At 33.6% G+C, this 19,931-nt stretch overlaps 1 protein-coding gene across 2 annotated transcripts in view; it reads left to right on the top strand.

Annotated features, from left to right (window-relative positions):
- The first annotated feature begins 13,338 nt into the window (after nt 1-13,338).
- Nucleotides 13,339-19,931, top strand: part of LOC130655926 (uncharacterized) — a 99,830-nt gene continuing 93,237 nt past the window's right edge. Inside the window, exons 1-2 of one of the 2 annotated variants that reach the window (XM_057458742.1) lie at nt 13,339-13,710; nt 17,488-17,563. The gene's annotated coding sequence lies outside the window, so the exon portion shown is untranslated. Of the gene's footprint in view, nt 13,711-16,605; nt 17,564-19,931 lie in introns of those variants that run through there. The other variant, XR_008984788.1, reaches the window with a different exon arrangement.

Consider the following 19,931-nt stretch of genomic DNA (forward strand, 5'->3'; position numbering starts at 1 on the left):
TTTCGTAAGTGATAAGGTAGATTTTTCATTCGAACAAAATTTTTGTTCACAACAAATCGTACGTAAGCTAAAAGAAGGAAAAAAGAAGGAAAAAACTGTGCAATAGCTTTCGATTCTATTTTCAAAGGTCTATAATTTATAAACTTTAATCAAAAACGAACACAAACTATAATTAAAATTTCTTCGTATAACGAGGAAGAGCTTTGTTTTGCAGGCCCGTCGAGACTGCGATTTCTAAGGTTTGTTGGTGTAGTGCGTGATCTGTTTTTAAGAACGTGATCCATTGCTTTTCTTTGATGACTGCGATGTTCCAAAGTTAACGCAACAAATACATTTGGTATAACGGGATATTTGCTACTGATACAAAATATAAACTTACCCAAAGACCGAACCTGCGAGTTCAAAATATTAACCGATTAAAATACGCTTACCTGTTTAAAAGTCTAAGTAACATTGAAACAAACCTCACGCAAAGGAGAGAATTTTCCGCAAAAATTATACAAGAGCTTAGGTTATACCAAACCAGTACTTAAAGGGATACGAAACAATTCAATAAGCTCAATCGCCGCAATTTCTGAAGAATTGCGTGTAACAAACGGACTACTTAAAAGGTCAAGATTCAAGAAATTATACACACTTTAGAACAACATGGACGTCTAGACAACCTGTGTATGAAAATTAATTTTTATAATGAATTTGCAATTTTTTTATTTTATTTTCTAAAAAAAAAATTTTCAGTATTTTTTTTGCCGGTAAAATCACCTACGGTCTGTTAAGTTTATTGTATATCAGTGAATCCGAAGTTTGTTTTGACGAGGGAACAGAGACAATACGAGGACCTGTATTTGTTAAAAAAATAGTATATTACTAGCTTTAAGAAGGTAATTAATACCTTTATAATAATTTTAAAGTCATTGTTGTTGCTCAGACTGGCTTTATGTGCAATAAACTTGTATGTTTCTATGCAAAATTTTCCAAGGTTAGTTCAAAAAGTTTGAAGTTTATTTTATTAGAAGGTGTGAGTTAAAAGCAAGGGTAAGTACTGATATTATATAAATTATGGATATCAAATAAATATAGGGAACTTTTCTGCCATTCTCAGTTATATTTAGATGCCCAATATGATATTTAAGTTAATGAAGTTGTTGTTGTCCTCAGTGATCATAAACTTTTACAACGCCATTAGCTCGACTTTCGTGTGAGGTACTAAAGTCAAAAAACAACAGTTCGTAACCCCTTTAGTAGGTGATCTACCACATAGTGTGACCGTTGGAAATGAGGTCATACTCGCTTTGAAAAAAAATCTCTATAATAATAGCCGTATTCCGTCTGTCTGTCTCTGCGCGGATCCCCCGCTGAGTTAGAAGATGATGTTACGGAAACACGAATATCAAATGCGATATATTTTTATCCACTTTGTTGCGACGGGTAAATATAAAAGACGGGCGAACTCGTGGATTTTTCCACGGGCAACGACTATCTATATGATAATACCCGTATATGTCTGTCTGTCACGCAAAATGGTAGCTTAGCTGCACAAGTAGTGAGACGCACGTGATGCGATATAAAAAGGAAGGGCGAACCCGTGGATTTTTCTACAGGCTAACGACTAGTAAATAGATACTTTTTTCTGCTTTTCTTTCCGTTGTATTCATTTTTTTTTGCCAACAGTAACACAGCTATGTTATTTATGTGGCACTTTCTTCAGGGTCCCATGTTTATATTCTACTTTAGGTGGCGGGCAGTGTAAGGTTATTCCTAGCTACCTAGCTAGCTAGTGATAGAACAAAAGCAATTTTTATGATACTAATTTTTTTTGTTGCAGAAAGAACTTTAAACTGCAGATCTTGTTTCACATTAGTTAGACCTGAATCAATTGCATGCCACTTAAGTATTTTCACTGTATAGCTAGCTAGCAATTAGAAGGGACAGTTCAGGAACAACACTGCAGATTAGACTATGATAGTTTAATTAAGCTGCAATAGTCTGTTTATCTATTTCTCCTAATTAGGTTAACAACATGGTTTTTGCTACCTGTGGCTTTTCCGTTGTGGTGCTGATTTTTTTTTAACTAAACAGCCCACAAAAATTCTTTGAGAGGAATAGAGCTCAATTTTACATAGGGTAGCGAAGGACAATATTTTTAAATCAAAATCTATATAATAATACGCTAAGTGTGTCTGTCTGTCTGATTGTGACAGGCAAAGTGGATGTGTTCATTTTCCTTTAATGTTGCCGAAAAATGCATGTCTTATTTGTTAAATTTTCTGACGTTACGGCGCGACGGTAATAACATTAATTTAACGTCAATATCTTATATCAATTTAATAAAGCCACTAGTCGATAAAGCCCGTGGAAAAATCCACTTGTGCAGAATAAAAACGAAAAAAAAGCGTCATTTAAATTTTGATGACGTCAGCAACCCATCCATAAAAAAAAATTTAGAACCTTGTTTTCACGTTGCCCCTATTGTGTAGACCTTAAAGCGCTGATCAAGAAAATGTTTATGATCATGTGCTTTTGATATGAGCGGTTAAGAAGATATAAGGAAGGGTTTGAAACCTTTGCTGACATCAGCAAAAACGAGCAAATATGCAAAAAAAATATTTTAAGAAATTCGTATACCTGTTGCCTTCATAGATCTTTAAACGCTGACCAAGAAAATGTATAGGATTATGTACTTTTGACAAACGGTTGCAGAGATATCAGGGTTTGAAGGTTTTTTGATAACGTCTTTAACCCGTCCATTCCGAAACGGATTCGGGGACCCAGGTTTGGGAAACTTACCCAAATTGATCTTAGTTGTTCCTTAGTTACCCACGCGGTGAAAAATCATTGACGTCACCACCTCGGTTCCAAGTTATTTAGCCTCAAAGTTTTAGGTGCACTGTAATGGCTTCATTAATTTATTATAGGATATTGACGTTTCTATTTGACTGTTAAATCTTTTTGCTCTACATGGCCCCGCTCTTTTTTATTTATATTTGGCTCTCTAGTCTTTTTGTCTTGAATGGCCTTGTTTTGTCATTTTTGTTATATTTGGTTTTCAAATCTTAGGCTTACCTTGACCCTGTTCCGTATTTGCCTCTCGAATCTGGCCCTGACGCGTGGAGTTTAGAAACTCCACGCGTCTGAAAAATACATCTCGGTTGATTTTAGTGTGAGAATAAGCGAATTTAAAATGCATCAATGCATCGAAAACGGACTGTTTTTATTTGATATGTAATCGTTCATTGTATAAACAATCAGCTAAGTTGTTTCATTATGTTGATAAAACAGAAATTTTAGAGGAGCATTTCTACATTAGAATAGAAGATTGCCAACGTTTTTTATGACTCTGTCTTGCGCATATTTAAGATGGAATAAACTCGTAAAAATTATAACTAAATTACAAGGAAACGTTTTTGCTAAAAAAGAACTTGAAAATCTAAATTACTAATAACGAACCGAGATTCTTAATAGTAATCCAGTTCTTTTGGCAGAGTATGCACATGTTTTAAGGAAAGGAAAATTGTTCACTGAAAACTCGAGCACTTACTCACAGAAATTATTGGGTAACTTTTATTTATTGGCTGAACAAGAAAACAATGTTTCCGATGAGATAAGTTGAATTTTTTATCTTTCTAACACGAAATTGTGGAAAGTCCCAATTAATAACAACAATTTTTTACATACTAAATAAGCACGTTCTTATCATGTAGGGAATCCAGAAAAGGATAAGATTCTGATTGTAGCACCCACTGGTGTTGCTGCCATCAATTTAGCGTGCAATACAATACATTCAGCCTTGAGTATACCAGCAATTGACGTTTTGCGAAAAATTTTCCAAAATTTGAATGATAAAAAGAGATGCATGCTGCGAAATTAATTTTCAGAGCTAAGTATTATTGTATTGTGGATCTCAATGATCCAAAAAAGCTGCTTTTACATATTCATCAACGGCTAAAAATATTTGAATGTTCGGAAGACATTCCATTTGCAGAAATATCTGTTATAGCATGTGGTGATTACTACCAACTTCCATCAATCCAAACAAGGCCAGTATATGCAGACAACAATCCAAAGATGTATTGCTAAACCTTTCACATTGCTGGAAATATTTTAAAAATGCTGAGCTGACGGAAGTTATGAGGCAGCGTGGTAATTAATATTTGATTTAATTTTTAAATAATATCAGATTAAGAAAATTAAAAAGCACAACACGAAAATTTACTAAAATCTAATTTTATTTCTCTAAATGACCCCAACTATCCAAAAGATGCGATTTATTTTCTTGCTAAAACCAACCTAAGTATAACAAAAGATGCTGAACAGCATAGGATCGGATAAAATAAATATAGGCCGATGATAAAATAAATATATGAAAACAGGTGGACTTGCTAAAAACCATCTTTTAAGACCTAACGCGAAAATCGTGTTGAAGTCAAATATCGACGTAACCATATAAACTGGTAGATTGGAACTGTTTATCATATATAAACTGATAGCTCGGGAAAAGAAAGGGAAATACATTTGAAAACAGAGGTCAAAAACACAGGATTTAGTTATAAGAATAGATCCATTGGCTTGGCAAGAAAATGTTATTCCAATTAACAGAATAGAGATGGAAATCAAGTTCCACTAATGCTGTCATGGGCCTGCACTGTTAATAAAGTTCAAGAAAAAACGTTTACTAAAAGTGTTGTTTGTTTTAATTCAATAAAGCAACGAGCCTTTCACTTAGGATAAATCTATATGTTGCGCTAAGTCGATGAGTCACAAGCTTGAGGGTTATACCTAACGGGGACATTTTCCAGATCAGCTATTAAGTCAGACACACGAGCAATTTAATATATGCAAGAAGAATTAATGATACTGGCATAATTAGTGAAAACTCTATTATAGAAACTTCGCTTAATACAAAAAACGCAAAAACGATATTAGCTCCGACCGTGTTCTCATGTAAAGTGATTTATTATGCCTAACGGAAACCTAAATACCATTTAAGTCCTAATGCAATAGATTCCTTTAATTTGATTCCAAACAAAGATGTGAATAAATTTAATAGTCTTTTTTGTTGGACATAACAATACAATAGAGTTATCTGATATTGTAAAAATTCCAGGTAGAATATTTTTTAAAATAACAAAAAAGAAAAGCTTTTTATGAAAACGGTATTAGTTTTCTACTTCTATCATTAAAATCCCCTTAATCGATAGCAGTCATTAGTGATGATGTCGTCTACAGGAAGATCTCCCCCCCCCCCCCCCCCCAGCAACCTCCTAGTAAAATTTACTGAAACTTCACTTCTCATGTCTTGCATTACTTTAACTATCAATTCAGAACACCTTTTTACTACTGACTGCTTACATCTATGTTTTGTAATCATGCGGATAGGTTATCGGTAATTCATGAATAACCTCTTTTAAAGACATAACCCAAAGAAAAGGAAAAATGTCAAAATTTGTTTCTGGCAGCCAATCATACGTGCTTTGACTTTTGGAGCAGTGATTCTGAAAGACAAGCCTCCCAAAGTTTCATTAAGCTTAGATAATTTTGAAACTGGTGACTTTGTAGTAATTTTTTTTAATCATTACTTAGCCCCCTTTCTACTTTCTAGATTTTTTTTTATTTTGCCTTGAAGGGATAAAACGGGTATAGTTAAGAATTTGCTAAAAACGTAGATAAATAAAATTTTCATTTTAAAAAACTTGTTAGGCTCAAATAAGAACAAAGAAATATTTGATGCTCGGATGATAAAAGTTTTAAGAGGGTTCAACTTAATGTTAGTGTTACACAACATGCAGTGTGTATTCCGTTCCGAATCCGCGTTCTGTGTAGTTTATAAAGAGGCTGATCAAACGTTTTAAGAAGGTTCAACTTAATGTTAGTGTTACACAACATGCAGTGTGTATTCCGTTCCGAATCCGCGTTCTGTGTCGTTTATAAAGAGGCTGATCAAACGTTTTAAGAGGGTTCAACTTAATGTTACTGTTACACAACATGCAGTGTGTATTCCGTTCCGAATCAGCGTTCCGTGTCGTTTATAAAGAGGCTGATCAAACGTTTTAAAACGGGATAACTTTACAACACGGATAGAACAGTTCCACAGTTTTTTAGCCACCCGGATTTTTTGTTGATACTAAAAAAGGCTAAATGATATTTAAAGAATCTCCATCGCCTTACTTCATATCGAAAATCAAAAAATCAAATTATCATCTAAAAAAAGTAATCTACAGTTTTTGTTTCAATATTTTTCACCATATTTTTCGTATACCCATAGTTTTATAAATATGTACAGGTTTGTTGTCATGTGACTGGATGCTTTAAAACAAACCTATGAAAGTTTTGTGTACGCTTTGATGTCGGCGCACTTTCGACACCATTTCTTTTTCTTATTAATTATGTTAATACTAAATACGACATATTGTTTATTGTGTATTTTATTACGTCGTTAAAATTATGCTTCCGCAATCCTCGAATGGTCCATTGAAGACTTAACCAATGAAAAAATTGTAATTCATTTGCTGAGAACAAACCATTCTTCAAAAGTAAAAATATTTTCATAGTTTAGTGAAGATGATATTTAAGTACGAAATGATTTTACTGTTCCTAAAGGTAACATTTTTTATATATGTATTTTTATTTTCCAAAAAGTTCAAAGCATGTTTGTTCAAGCAGTGTCATGATATTGCATCACAAAATCAGAATATTTAGCCACGGAATTTACTTCAATAGAACTTTCTGGGATAGGGCCTAAGTGACAATAATTTTCCCTGACAAAAATTATCCTCCACAAAAAAACTTTTGACAAACAATGATTAAACCCAAAAGAATAAAAAGTTGAAGAAACTACTATCTCGCATATCTTTCTCTAAAGAAATTCTACCCGCTATGTAAATTTAGTCACTCGATTGGAGAAGTGTCCTTTAGTTTTGCTGATAAAAAATGTTTTGGGGTATTTGAATAAGGATCACTAGTATATTTTCCCTAACACAAAAAGTAGAGACATGCTTTTTAAAATTTAATGTTGTACGTTCTGAAATCTAAAGACATAGACTTAAGTGTCCTCCTGGCGAGCTTAAATTTTTTTTTCAGCTTGTGCCAGAAGATAATACCCTATATATAGGACTAGTGTTTCAGCATAGCTCCTTTTGGTACTGTTACACTTAAGGTTCCTGCAAGTTATGCGAACACATTGACCCTTCAACTACCAACCCCTTAAGATTTTTATTTTCATGCCAAGCGTTAATAAACAAAAAGGACTTATTTGTAATTTGATCAAGTCGTATATATTCGCCTGCGGATTAAATTCGTGACTATCTTTACTGGATTACATATTAGATAAACGGTTTTGGAAGGAAGAGATTAACATTTTGGTGGTGAATAGAAGAAAATAATCAAACTAGCGTTGCCACGATAATAAATTGTTTTGTATTGAAATGCAAAATGAGCGGATTGTAATAACAAACTAGTATCTATAAAGATGTTTCAATAATAACAATGTTGAATACATTGTTATTATTGAAATGTAACATTGAACAAAGTAAAAAAACAGAATAAATTATTTAACATGTAAAACAAATTTTTCATAATCAAAATTTATTTTTCATTTTATTTGCGCTCGAAGGAAAAGTGATTTGTTAAGCAACAATAAAGCATATTAAACAGAGTAGCGGACAAATACAGAGTTCTAAAACAAAATTAAATCAAAAAATAATTTTGTTGTCCACATACTGTACAGTTAACAAATAAGATAGTGACAAAGAATGCTGAGTTTTATCACTTGAATTCTGTTTTAGGCCACAACTAGTCAATTAAAGTGAAACTGCTTCTTTATCGACAAAACGAAATGAACGAAAAACATCTGAAAACAATGGTAATAACAAAATTTCTCGATTTTTGGCCTATTTTCCAAAACTTTATTCAGTACAAACGTTTTAATTTAAGCGTCGTCACTTTTTTGTTGTTTTTGTCACATTACAGCGATTTTTAACCACCCTTCTGAAGATAAAATAAAATAATAAGTAAAAAGATCATCTACCCGCAGCCTACCTTTTGCTCCTGACAGCCTCGCTGTCATACGTTTATTCAAACTTTTACAATCACTTTTGCCATACAAAAATCAAATCAACTGTCCGGTGAAGTATGACAACCTCTCACCCGGTAAATATAGCTTACTTAGTGGAGGTGCTAGGCTGCGGACTGAATATGCGTATTTTTATGGACTAGTTTTTATAATAATACCCTAACTGTGTCTGTCCGTGCTTGCATTAGAAAAAGTTGGCCATGTGTGTCATCATATACGATGGTGGGTGTTGGTATAAGCTAGCGGTTTACCTCTGCGTCATTTGTTTACAGCCTTCATGCTTGATGTTCGGCTTCGAAGGGAAATATATTTCTTCTGGTATGGAAACATTCGAAACATTGTTTTGAATACATTATGTCGCTTTTCAAAAGAATAATCTAGCACTTGCCGAAAATGTTGACATAAAAGTAATAAACCAAGACGCAGAGGTTTGTTCACTAAAACGAGGATAAAATCTGCATGCAAATAATGCTCTCTCATCGTTCCGTTAAACGACAAACCCACCCCCCCCCCCCCTATAGTTTTTTAATATGAGTATAAACTGCATAGGCTATGGGCCCTGGGATTAAGGCTGTTATTCGTTATCATACTACCTTTTGAGGGACAATTATTCCATGAAAATGGAATGCAGAAATTTCGTTGTTGTATTTGAAAGCATAGGAAAACGCGTCTGTACGCTTCTTTATATATTTTCTACACAACTTAATGTCTTGAATCTTCAAACACAACATTTTTGTTCTTAGGCTTGTACACTCACTTAACCAATCCCCCTCAAACTGGGACTTTTTCAAGACCGGCTTAGAATGTCCCACTTATCGATATTTTTTAAAAATGTGTTTGTTAGTTATATTAACCTTCCTTTTCAAGAATATAAAGGAGAATAATAATTAACTAAAATATGGTCTGCAATCTAGCAAAAAATCCTAAAAAATACAACTGTTGCAGAAAATCAAGTTAAAAACAACGTATGTATAATACCTTATCGGTAAAAAAAAATCGGTGTAAAAAAAAGTCGGCAAAAAATTTAGTCGGCAAAAAAGTTAGTCACTTAGCAAAAATTAGTCACTTTTTACCGGTTAATTTTTTAAATATTGGTCACTTATTGCCGACTTTTTTGACACCGCTGAATTAAAAGAGAACAAAGATTTTACAACAATCTAATCTATTTCAATAACATCTTTATTAATGATTTTATCAATAATATTTTGGACATCTCCCGGCTCCTTCGCATTATCTTCTTCTTCATTTTCATCATTTTTCTCTTCTTCAACACTCCCTTCTACCTTATCATTGTTAATAATAACTGTCTTCTTTCACTGTAAAAGTAAGTAGAAGCGGTACTTCAAGTCCTCCTGCAGGGATCGGGGACACTTTGTAGTTGGTGGAGAGCAAGTGACCAGAAATACTTCCACCTTCTTTGATGAAATAAAAACAGTGGCGTGAAATTTCCCTTGGAATGTGCCCAACAGTCATCCAGTTGTCAAAGAAATTATTCTTTATTTTAATGGCACATGCATAAGGATCACATTCTTTGGACGATTTGTTAGTCTCAATTTGTACTTGGACTTTTTGACCTGCTTCAGCATTTTTCCACGTTGTGTTCTTGTAAACATGATAACCTCTGGCTGCAATCTTTCTGTCGAATGAAGGCATATTTCTACGAACATGAATCAACGAACTTGCCTTGTGAAAAAAATGAGTGCAAAAAAAACACGTTCGAACATTCGAATGCTTTCGAAATCTATCGTGACATAATAAGTTGCTCTCCACCTTTGTTGTTACGTTATAAAAACAAAAGACGATCGATTTCAATCAAGGAGCGAAGGAGAGACTTAAATCAAATTATGTAACTTTTCTGTTTCATCACTTTATCAATCAAAACATTGATAAAAAAGAATAGCAACAATGGCTAAAGTACGAGATTTGAAAGATTTTTATAAATCTTCATCGAGAAGCTGTAATGGGAAATCTCCTGAGAAAGTACCAACGTTTTTAACTTCTGCATCTGGCACTGTTAATGGAGCAGAAATCAACGCGATTAATAAAGAGATGAAAGCGTTTGTTCAACCAAAAACCAAAAAGAAATACTCATCACTTCCAAGCAACATAAAGAATGAAGTTGGAGAATACGCTCTTTTGAATGGCACCAAATCAGCACTGGAGAAATTCAAGAAAAAGTATCCAAAATATACTTTCTTCCGAACGTCAGTGAATAATTGGAAAAAAAAGATTCAGAAGAACAAAAATCACTCTGTTTCATCTACTGTACACGAGAAGAAAGGTAGGCCAAACCTCTTACCAGACGAACTTATGCTTAAAGTGAGAGATGTGATAACTGGAGTACGTCTGGCTGGAGGTGCTATTTCAAGAAAAATGGTCATAGCAATTGGTAATGGAGTCGTCAAGGCAAACTGTCCATCAAAACTTAAAGAATTCGGTGGTCATATTGTACTTACAGAAGGCTGGGCTAGAAATGTATTGAAATCAATGGCATGGTCTAAACGAAAAGGAACGACCGGCAAAATCGAGCCAAGTAAACAATTTTTACTTGAAGAAAAGCTCACATTTCAACGACAAATTTCCGCTGTTGTCAGCGACGATGATATTCCTAAGGATCTTATATTAATTTGGACCAAACTCCTTTATCTTATGTGTCTCCTGGAAAATACACTTTCAATCCAAAAGGAGCAAAAACTGTTCCAATTAAAGGCATCGATGATAAGAGACAAATAACAGCTACTTTTGTTATCAGCATGACTGGTAAGTTTCTCCCGATTCAGCTTATCTATGAAGGCAAAACAAAAAGATGCCTCCCAAAGTTTGATTTTCCAACTGGCTTTAATGTTAAATTTTCCAGCAATCATTGGTCAAATACTGAAAAATCAATGGAGCTATTTGAAGATATTATTTTTCCGTACATGGATAAAGTCAAAGTAAATCTGAATTATCCAAAGGAGCAACTATCATTAATAATCATGGATACATTCAAGGGGCAGGATAACGAAGCTGTTCTTCAACTTTGCCGAGAGAATTCTTTCAGAGTTATAATAGTGCCCCACAACCTAACAAATAAGTTTCAACCACTGGATATAACCTTGAACAAGCCAGCAAAATCGTTCATTTCCAATTGTTACAATGAATGGTTTTCTCATCAAGTTTCCCAGCAGTTGGAGAAAGGCATAAGACCTGCAGATATTAAAGTGTCGCTTAATCTAACCGAATTAAAGGTGATGCATGCTAAATGGATTTCAAAACTTTATGAATTCTTATGTGCTCAAGATAAAATGATATTAAATGGCTTCAAAGCTGCTGGTATAACAGAAGCAGTGGAATCTGCTAATGCTGTCTTGGAATTAATTGAAAACCCTTTTCGTTGTTAAAATATTTACTTATTTTTCTCTGTTATTTGTATGAACAGTTTGTTGTTGTTGATTATGTTGTTTTTGATGTTTATATTACAAAGATACCATTGTTAGCATTAAATTAAACAGTAGGAATTCAAAAGAACTTCTTTAATTTTCTTTCTCCTTTACCAGATTTGGTTTTACAGGATCATTATACACTAACTATGTGAAAAAGCTCTCCACCAAATATGGTCATAAATAATTGAACCAATCATTAACCGAGAAATTATTTGCTTTTATCATCTCACGTGTGTTTAAGAGAAAGCTATTGGTTCAATTGGTTCAAACTTAGTGTATACAAAGACATAATATAGCGGAGCTCCGCTATTTGGTGTATACTCCGTATAATATTGCGGATGAGGCTTCATAAAACGACAAATTCTAAATTTGATTAGAATCCCTGGAATCACTTTGGAAAGTCAAAAAACTAAAAAATTGGAGGTTAAAATATTAATTCAAAAAATCGGCAAATATTACTAGTCGGTAAAAAAAAGTCGGTAAAAATTTTCGGTCGGCAAAAAAAAAATGTCGGTAAAAAAATTGGTCGGTAAAAAATTTAGTCACCTAGCCAAAATTTGGTCACTTTTTGTCGACTTTTTTTTTACCGATAAGGTATATGTTTAAAAATTAGTGACTGCCATTTTCTTTTATTTTGCAACTTTCTATGTCGATCTCAATGTTAAGCGAGTCGTATTGGAATAAAATTGAATATATAATGTATATTTACAAGATGACTATCAATATTAGCTTACCCAACCACTTACCCAAATACTAATCCAATTGGGGCACCCCATGTTTTCAATTAACCCTTCAAGAAGGGATCGTAACAAAGGGATCCCACTTAAACGAAGTTCTATTATTTGGGGTCTCACTTGAGCAAAGTATGTTTGCTTGGATTTCGTACGGAAGTTTAAGGAACCGACGAATTTGGTCCCAATCAGCGAAACACGAGTGTACTGTTCATAGTGAATAAAGTTATATTTTTAAAGGGGCTTCGAAACAGCTGTTAGTTTTGCAATTTAGTGACTTACACAAAAGTCGATCTAATAGCGGTGGAAAGGTTTATGTTGACTGGGGACAAAAAACAACCACTTTAATCATCTTAAATATCATATTGGGCATCCAAATATAACTGAAAAGGACAAAGAAGTTCTTTACATATATTGGATATCATGATTTATTTGATATAAGTACTTACCTTGCTTTTAACTCAAACTTTCTAATAAGGAACTGTATATTCGTACGCACTTTAATATGACATAAAGTGCGTATTAATAGTGCGTAGCGCTATTCATACGTAAAAAAAAGGAAAAAGAATCCTAACCCTAACCCTAACCCTAAAGCACTTTACGTACGAATAGCGGATGAACATATACGTACGCAAAAATGGGCAAAAGTGCGTACGAATATACACTACGTTCTAATAACATGAACTCCAAACCTTTTGAACTAGCTCCTTCCACATTTTGCGTATAAACATATAAGTTTATTGTTATTTATTTATTTATTTATGTATGTATTGTTTATTGTACGTCTAAGCAACAAAAATGACTTTAAAACCTTTTTTGAGGTATTAATTACCAAAGTTAGTAACATACTATTTTTTAACAGATACAACTCCTCGTGTTGTCTCTGTTTACTCGTCAAAACAAACTTTTGATTTATTAATATTTAATATATTTTATAGCAATTCATTTTATTACCGTCGTTGTTATAACAGCTAACGGGCCAAAAGACCCTGGGGAAAAATGAATTGTTGGGTGACGTGGTTTCTATGTGGTAGCATAAGTATAAACGTACAATTTTTCGCTTGCGAACATAGGACTTAGCAATCCTTTGTATATTGATTTGTGTTGCACCAGCTTCTTCGAAAACTCTAAGCTAATAGAATTTCAGCGAAGTTTGTTCATTCGTGTTATGTCTGTCTATATGATTTTCATCAAGGCAGGAAGATAAAAAATGCCAAGCGCATAAAAACAAACCGTGCTGCGACATCCATTTCCCGCGAACTGTATTTGTTTGAAGTTTGTGTCGTCTTCACAAAATATTTCTGAAGGTGGGCGAGACAAATTTCTTGCGAACTCAAGCACATGCGTTCCCCAGACAGCATGGTGCAGAGGGCAGGCAGCTTTCCGCGAGAGACCATATGGGTATGCCTTGCAACTCGGTTGCTAATATTAACTTTCGTCCTTGACAAGAGAGATCCCTGTGATAACTTCAAGCCTTCAAAACACTCATGTAAGTTAGGCTTAAGGTGATTTAAACTTCATTAATTTTTTTCCTGGTTTTCTTCCTCATTTATTTTATCATGAAATCTAATTGGAAGAAATATTTTGGCTTTTCTTGCATCCAAGTTAACATACTTTAATTTTTTAATCATTTTCAAAAAAATGACCAAACTATCTGAATCCAGGATAAAAAATACACGGAATAATAATGGTCACAATGTTAATGTCATTAAAATTGTAATGTAGCGTTCACGATAAGTGACCATACATGGTCATCTTCTTGACAGCATAGTGAATCATGCATGTTGTGCATGATACGCAGTATACACTGGTTGCTAAGGAACTTGATTATTTTTGTTTGTGTTTTTATTTTTCTAGACTACTTGGCTACTTTTGTTGCTTTTACTTTTCTGCGACATTTTAGGCGATAGAGTATTGACTATTCTCTCCAACTTTTTGTGTTGCCTTAAATATTTATATACATAATTCTTTATCATATCATCATCATCATCATCATCATTCTCGGCTTAACGTCCGTTTTCCATGCTAGCATGGGTTGGACGGGGTATATTAATGACCCTCTTCCAATCTGATCTAGACTGTGTTAGATCTAAACTCAACTTCCTCTCTATCAAGTCTGTCCTTATAACCTCCTGCCAAGTCTTTCTCGGTCTGCCTATATATATATAATTAATATCTTACTATTTGATTTTTAACTTTAAAATATATTAACACAAGACCTCGTTGTAAAACAATAAATATTATTTTGCTGAAGTAGTAATCCACTGTATAATACATATTCAAAATAAATAAATGTTAGATGCCCTATTTCCAATATCTACTGTATAAGTTATCATTAACTCTTGTAACATTAGTGAAAGCCCTCATTATCATCAGGGTTGCTATGCTTATTTCTCTTTTTCTTTTTTTGAACTTATTCCTGAAAAAAACATAAACTGTTTAAGCATTTGTAATGTATTAATACATGCCACACAATAAAAGTATCATAAACTTTGAATCTCTTATTTCACGTGGTTCAATATTTTCTTGAAGCAAACATCCAAAATTTTTATTTAATTGGGTGGCATGAAATTCATGTAAGAAAAAAACAATGTATATGTACATACTCAAAACCATTTGTGTACAGAGTCTATGAATTTGATGACATGTATGTACAGTGATTTGTCAACCCTGGTACCTCTGTCTGCCTAGTTATTGTCCAATTAGTGGTTCACCTAACAGGTATGATGCAATATCTACCAAAAATTTTAGAAATTAGAAATTTTTGGTGAATATATTATTAAATTAGAAAAAAGAAAATTTGATTTCCATTGTTTGGTAACAATAAAAAATTATTATTATATAAGCTGAGGTAGAATTGTTGAATATATTTTTTTAATATTTTGTGCAATTTGCATTTGTTATACATGTTTATCAGTCTTTTTCAGGAAAGGCGTGCGATCGCACGCGCACGCCTTGGCACACGCCTGAATCATTTCAGGCGTGTGATTAATCCCACGCCTGAAAAATAAATATTGAGTTTTCAAAATCAACCTTTAAAATCCATTTTGTAGTGTGAGATGGCAGCCCTTGAAAGAATTTTTGGAGACTCGTCAGACAAAACGTCCGATAGATTTCCCTCATGGTTGGACACTTTTAGATCTCAGAAATTATTGAATAGTCCTGGTCCTTTTAATCCACGAGCATGCCTATTCAGAGCTAACGTGACCATCCTAGCTAATTCAACAAATTCGGACTTAGTTAAAAGAACTACGTAGACATAAATCTCTTTTGCCTGGCCCCTTCGTTGTTGGTAACCAGGTCTTACACAAGAAATCCAGCCATGCGGTTCTTAACTAATGCGGAGGTGAATGCTGACGGAGCACGGATGAAACAAGTCTGCAAAACTGCACTTACAGGCAGAATAGACATTTAATCATGGATTTAATTGTAGATAATTTCTTCAGGTCCGAATTTAATGGATTTTTTCTTTATGCCTGTAAAAACGAAACACACGTCCGGTGTAAATCTTTTTGAAGTTTTAAGCCACGTGGATAAAGATTTTTTTTTAACTTGAAAACAAAGCATCATCATCATCATCATTCTCGGTTTAACGTCCGTTTTCCATGCTAGCATGGGTTGGACAGGGTATATTAATGACCCTCTTCTAATCTGATCTAGACTGTGTTAGATCTAAACTCAACTTCCTCTGTATCAAGTCTGTCCTTATAACCTCCTGCCAAGTCTTTCTCGGTCTGCCTCTGGGCTTTTCCCCAGGAACTATCAAGTCTCTAAACTTTCATACCCAATTATCCTCCTCCATTCTATCCAAGTGCCCCAGCCAATTTAATCTTCTTATCTGGATAACATATTTAATTCTACGGAGACTTAGCCTGCTTCTTAGCTCAACTGATCTCTTTCTGTCTCTCAGACTGGTGTTACACATCCACCTAACCATTCTCATATCATTCCTTTCTAAACGGTCAAGATCTTCCTGCTTCACTGCTCATGTCTCACTACCGTACAACATAACACTTCTTACACAGGCCTCATACCTACCTTTTACCTCAATTGACAGGACTTTGCTAGTCAACAAAGGAAGTAACTCTCTGAACTTTTTCCAAGCAGAACATATCCTGCAAGTAACACTTTTTCCAACACCCCCTTCACTGCCCAACATATCACCTAAGTAACAGAAGTTCTCAACTGTCTCTAACGAGCCACTGTTGTACATCATTAAAGCTGGAAATACTTCATGTCAGCTCTTAACTTTCCACTAATACTACTGCACTTCTTATGTTCCCAATGCTTGCAAGTCTGACAAAAAATTGAGTTACTACCAACCCCTTTCCTGCAAACTCCACAAGGCCAGTTTCCAACTACACACTTGGCTGCAATGCTACTAATCATGACTTTAGACTTTGCTGTGTGTACCTTTAGCCCTTTCTCTTCTAGTCCTTTCTTCCACTTCTCAAACTTTTCAACTAATTCTTCCATCGACTCTGCTATGAGAACCAAATCATCTGCATACAATAACTCCCATGGACAACCTATTCTGAACTCCATCGACAGTGCTTCTAAGATTAGAACAAACAACAAAGGACTAAGTGCAAAACCCTGATGTACACCTACATTTACACTAAGTTCATCACTAAGTGAATTGTTAATCCTGACACGACTTCTAGCATTGCTGTACATTGACTGTACCATCGTAACTAGCCACTCATCCACACCTAATTTTCTCATAGCCCACCAAATAACTTTACATGGCACTCTATCAAAAGCTTTCTCTAAATCTACAAAGGCAAAAAAGAGATTCTTTCTCTTTCCTAAATACTTTTCCTGAAGCTGTCTGAGTAAAAATATTGCATCTGTAGTGCCACGCCCTGGAACAAAACCAAATTGCCTATTAGCTTGTGATGACCTGAAAAGTGAACAATAAATATAAAAATGACAGTATAGTCATGCATACTATTTCGGACATGTAGAAAAGGAAGTTAAGATTGAGAGGGTCGCTATACCAGTAGATCATCGTGTTTGGGGTTCACGATTTAAAACGTCCCCCACTTTTCTACCGCAAAATGAATGCACAACAAAAAATAACCTCGGAGCCTGTGTCATATGCGTAACATTCTTTGCACGTGCACGTCACACACGTTACTTGATTTACACGTGCGAATCATCGCACACCTACTCAAATATTCCTGAAAAAGACTGGTTTATTACCCTGTAGTAATAAATGCAACAACAATGCTTCTCATTTTAAGTTGTATCTATCTTTTTTTAGTTTTTTCTGCTGTTGATATTAGGAAGTACTTTTGCTTTGGCAATCCTGCGAAGGCCAACTCCTGACAAAGTGCTAGGTATGTGTATTTCTGCATTATTAAATTTATTTTTGTTGATATAGTTTGTCCCTTTATTGCCCAAGTAAAATATACTAATTTTTGTGTCAAGATTCGTAAACAAGAGTAACAGTTTCTAAGAATAAGAATTTATGATTCTACCATCATTGTAAAATATACAATACTAGATAAAGCTAGAAGCCCCATTGACACAAATTTATGTTCTGAGAACAATTTTATAAATATGCATTGTTCCAATGCTGTGAAAATAATAGGGAAATGTTAGGAATTATAATGCTCTCTAGGAAAATTGACCACTTCTCTTTTCGTATTAAAAAATACGGATTTCGTATTTTAAAATATGCGTATTTTTAAAAATACGAAATACGAATTTTCGTATTTTGTATCAAGTGAGTGGTTGAATAAACTGAATAGAAAAATTACTCAATTTGACAAGTTTGTTTTTAATAGATTTTAAATTGGCTCAATGATTTCACATTGACGTTTTCTCGTCATTTTAGTATGATATACGACAACTTTAAAGCTTCACAGGAAAGTTTTCTCGACATTTTAAAACGAAATATGGCAACTTTATAGCTTCGCAGATACGTTTTCTCCTCATTTTGGAACGAAATACGGCACTACCAAACCCACTTTTATTAAATAGCGCCACTGTTAACAAAAAAAATTGATCGTCAACAACATAAATTGACCGTCAACTAAATAAATTGACTGACAACGAAAAAAATTGACCGTATTTAAGTAATACTAACCTTTAATGTTTCTTGTTAACGGGCAATTTATAATTTGCAAATCTTCTACGTAATTATTAACCGTTAACAATTTAATTAACTGGGTGTAAACATTATTGACGGTTAATAAATATTGTTAGCTGCCAATATAAATACCTAACTGTTAATTTTTGTGAGGGTCGAAAGGCTGTAATAAAAAACGAGAGCTATTTTTTATTTATTTACTTATTTATTAATCCAAAAATAAGTGAACTTAACAAACAATTTCTGCTATTTAGGTATTTTTTTTGGTTACGACCTAACATTAGGGTGTGGAAACGTAAGCAAATGTAAATTTTTAAATACTACAGTATTGTTAAAAGAAAGCTAATATTTTGCTTGTATAAACTTAATTCACATTAGATAGAAGTTCTGAACTGTAAGCAGTGCACGGTGCTCTTTTAAATAGTAATAACAAGTAGATAGTTTTATCCTTAAACATAGTAGTGATAAAACAGTATACAACACCTTATACATATTATAATTTTGTTTTAGGTTTTGAGTTGTAAAAACAGTGTAGATAGAATTTCAAAACAATTTCGAGTAAATGTTCACTGAAAAGGGTTGTAAAAGTTGGGTTTTTATTGCGCGAAACAGATTTATTATACATTTATTTGTCTTTTTTGTTAAAATAATAAATTTATTTGTATTTTTATGCTTTCTACCAATCATAATTCTTTTTAAAAACTTTTTTTTGTTAAAAAAAACTCAATTTATTTAAAAAAAATATTTCCGCCTCGCTAATAAACCTGTCTTTACTTCTAAGAGCTTATAAAAACGGTAATTTTTTTTGTACAAAAAAAAAGGAAATTAGAAAATGTTACATAATTACGAACACATTATTCGCCTGCCACACAGAAGTGGGTACACGTTTTGTTTTTAATATATAATAGATTTCTATCCATTTTTCTTTTATAATAAATTAAAAATTTATAACAAAGACAGATCATAAATACAACATTATTATTTGCTAACTGTTTAAATAAAAGCATCAGTTAGATTATCAAACATCTCGTGTAATTTCCTAACCCAACAAATTTTAATTTCTCGTTTTAAGCGAACGACGGGTGAAAGATTTCTCGTACTTGTTAACGCAGACAAATGAGTATGCAGCGTTTCATCGTATATAAATATATGTATATATATATTTAAACTCACACATAAAAACTCATCATTGTAGAGTACAGTTCTATTGCTGTAGATAGGACAAAAGTTACAAAACATTTATATATAGTAATAGCTGAAAATATATACAAGCATGAAATGAAAGTAGAACACATATATAATATAAGCAACAACAAAGCCAAGGTAATAACACATCTCTATATAATATTAATAAGCGTGAACAAAATATATATATACATAGCATAGCTCACAACGTAAAATATGTGAAAACATAGAGGTATATATAATAGCAGCAGGGAGGGAGGAGGAAGAACAACTGCTAGAACCGAAAAGGAAAACCATGAGGCAACTGCAGCTTAAATACTAGCAAGGTAGATAACACTAGGTTGAGGATGGCTAGTGTAAATGTTGGTACTCTGAGAGGTAGAGCAGGTGAAGTAGTTGAAATGTTAGAATGTAGATCTGTTGATATG

The sequence above is a fragment of the Hydractinia symbiolongicarpus genome, chromosome 8 (assembly GCF_029227915.1).
Source record: "Hydractinia symbiolongicarpus strain clone_291-10 chromosome 8, HSymV2.1, whole genome shotgun sequence".
NCBI classification, from domain to species: domain Eukaryota; kingdom Metazoa; phylum Cnidaria; class Hydrozoa; order Anthoathecata; family Hydractiniidae; genus Hydractinia; species Hydractinia symbiolongicarpus.